Source organism: Macrotis lagotis, chromosome 5 (assembly GCF_037893015.1).
Source record: "Macrotis lagotis isolate mMagLag1 chromosome 5, bilby.v1.9.chrom.fasta, whole genome shotgun sequence".
Taxonomy (NCBI): Eukaryota; Metazoa; Chordata; class Mammalia; order Peramelemorphia; family Peramelidae; genus Macrotis; species Macrotis lagotis.
Window position 1 is genome coordinate 258,673,261 of NC_133662.1, and position 3,344 is coordinate 258,676,604.

The following is a 3,344-nucleotide window of genomic DNA, read 5'->3' on the forward strand; positions in this document are numbered from 1 at the left end:
TCCAATTCTCGTGTTTGTTATGGTATCACCTTTCTGATGTCATGGTCTTCTTCAAGAATGAAGGACAAACATCATCATCTCCTCCTGCCCAACCTAATGAGAAGATAATTCTTCTTGGGACCAGCTACTTAGTCAATGGGGGTATTCTTTACTGCCCCTAACTTGTGACCCTGCTGAACTTTGTTTTTACCTACTTTAGCCTATATTTCATCCTACAATCAATGGGATTATTCTGTATTTGAGGTAAAGTTGCTTGAATATCGAAATACTATGCCCTATAACAATAGAACCCTGGAAGGAGAGGGCATTTCAGATTGGGAAGAAAATCTAAGGTCTATTTCATTATAGCAGATCTTGTACCCTTTAAGAAAGTGCCATAAAGTTGGAGAGGATGTGGGAAAACTGGGACACTAATTGGTGGAGTTATGAACTAATCCTACCATTCTGTTTTTGGATTTTTTTGGCTTGTTTTTGCAAGGCAGTGGAGTCAAATGACTTGCTGAAGGTCACACAGCTAGTATCCAATGTATGAGGCTACATCTGAACTCAGGTCCAACTGACTCCAGGGCCAGTGTTCTATCGACTTGCCACCTAGTTGCCCCTGATCCTATCATTCTAGAGAACAATTTGGTACTTTGTCCAAAAGGCAAAAAAGATTGTGCAAACCCCTACTAGGTCAATATCCTAAAAAGGATCATATAAAAGGGGGAAAGATTCACATGCAAAAATATTCATAGTAGCTCTTTTTGTAGTGGCAAAGAATTGAAAATTGAGGGAATGCCCATCAATTTGGGGATGGCTGAACCTATAAATGTAATGGAATATTATTGTTCTGTAAGAAATCACCAGTGACCTGACATTAGAAAAGCCTGGAAAGACTCGGTATGAACTGATGCTGAGTGAAATGAGCAGAACCAGCAGAACATTGTTTACATTAGCAGCAACATTGTGAGACGATCAACTCTGTTGGACTCTACTCCTTTCAGTAGTTCAGTGACCAAGATCTTGAGACCCTTTTTATGGAAAATGCCATCAACATCCAGAGAAAAGACTATGGAGTCTGAATGCAGAGCAAAGTGTATTATGTTCACTTTTTGAAATTTCTTTTATATTTTTTCTTTTTTTCATGGTTTTTCCTCCCTTATTTGCTAATTTCTCTTTCAAAACATGACTAATATGTAAATATATTAAATATGATTTTACATGTATAACCTAGATCAAATAGCTTGCTGCCATGGGAGGGAGGAGGGAAAGTGGGTCATAGAGAAACTATAGAACTCCAAAGCTTGCAGGAGATGGAGTGCTGAAAACTATCTTTGCATGTAACTGGAAAAAATGAAATAAAATTGAATTAAATTTTTAAAAAATGTCATTGACTCAGAGCACTGATTTAGTCTTTTATTAAAAGTGGCTCTTTTTGGGGTGGCTAGGTGGTGCAGTGGATTGAGCACTGACCCTAGAGTCAGGAATACCTGAGTTCAAATCCGGACTCAAACACTTAGTAATTGCCTAGCTGTGTGAACTTCAGCAAGTCACTGAACCCCATGATTTTTCAAAAAAAAAAAGAGAGAGAGTTAAAGTATATAAGATTAAGAGAGAGTTAAAGTTCTTTAAACTTTAAACTTTGGGGCACAGTAACTTAACCAGGCAGGCCAATGGCTAATTAAGTCAGGGAGGTCAGAGAGAGAGAGATCAAGAAATGCTCAGGTTCCTCCTTAAATACCCCCTAGCCCTCAGGAGTCATGGTTGGGGTGGTGTTTTGGGAGTAGTCTTGTTTTGGAGAGATTGCTCTAAGAGGTATGACTGTAGGATGAGCTCGTCCTTGGTTTAATGTGACATACTATTGAGGGTGTGTAATATGGCATCTAACTACCCAGTCATGAGTGCATGGCCAGGATCAAAGTCAAAACAAGTATAGAAAAAGGTTACAAAATGTGTTTCCACTTTCAATATTCCTTTATACCTGTAATTCCCTGCCTAGAAGTGGGTGGGGGATGGAAGAAACAGTGCTTCTTATGATCTGGATACCCAGTAGAATATGGTTGACAGGACTAAAGTCAGGAGTAGTAGGCATTGGAATCACTCAGAATGCAGAGATCATGTCTCGTTTCCTGCATAACCTTAAACCAGTCTACCACTCTTGAACCCAATTTCTATAAAACTTGTGGCATAATATATGTTCATTTGACCCTATGAACCCATGAAGAGGGTCAACTGATCATCATTTATCCTGAAAGCATGTCTGCCCATTTTTTCCCATTCATTTTTGTGATAGCATCTTTTGCCTGTGTTTTTCCTGCATAGTGACTGTTTTGTAATCTGCTAGAAGCTAATCACACCTCTGACTTATCTCTTCATTGCCTTTTGGTGACTCAACTTTAATTCTTAAGAAACTAATCTTCAATGGTTCTGAGAGAAATGAGTATTTCTCTCTTTTATTGAATAATTAATTGAATTAGGGTCAAGATTTTCCCATGATTCTTCTTCCTTAGCCAGAAAACAACCTTTATGGGAATCCTTGGGCAAAGACTTAACCAGGCTAAGATCTAATCAAAGACAGTAAAAGAAATTCAAAGTTTAGAGGAATAGATGGATCTTGCTCATTGTGTTTACAGGTCTGGTAGAAAAGTGGATTATCCCTTTTGTTAGATAGGAGATATGGAAACTGCCTAGTCTCTTTGAACAAGACTCGTCACCATAATTTCTTTTTTTTTTTAGGTTTGTTTTTTTTTTTTGGTAAGGCAAATGGGGTTAAGTGGCTTGCCTAAGGCCACATAGCTAGGTAATAGTCACCATAGTTTCAAGACCTTCATTAGAATGAGCCCCCATCACATTATATTATTCATATTCTTATTTATTGTTACCAAATCAGAATTGCTTGCCACCCACAGGAACACCTATTTTACCAAAGGCATATAAACTGAGAACCCACTGCCATGAGGGAACTTTGGCATTCTAGAGCATCACTTGGCCTCTTTTATTAATAACATGCTAGCATTATGGATACAGTTAATAAAATACCCAGAAATAACACTCTTGAACATCGTTTTTTTTTTAGGTTTTTTTGCAAGGCAATGGGGTTAAGTGACTTGCCCAAGGCCACACAGCTAGGATATTATTAAGTGTCTGAGGCTGGATGTGAACTCAGGTACTCCTGACTACAGAGTTGGTGCTCTATCCACTGCACCACCTAGCCACCCCTACTCTTGAACATTTTAAATAGCACAGTACAAACCATATGAACACTAACTTTCAATATATTCACCTTAATTTCATGGAAAGTTTGGGGTCATTAAAAGAACTTTATAAGGATCGAGCATCATCTCTCCTCATGTTCCATTTTG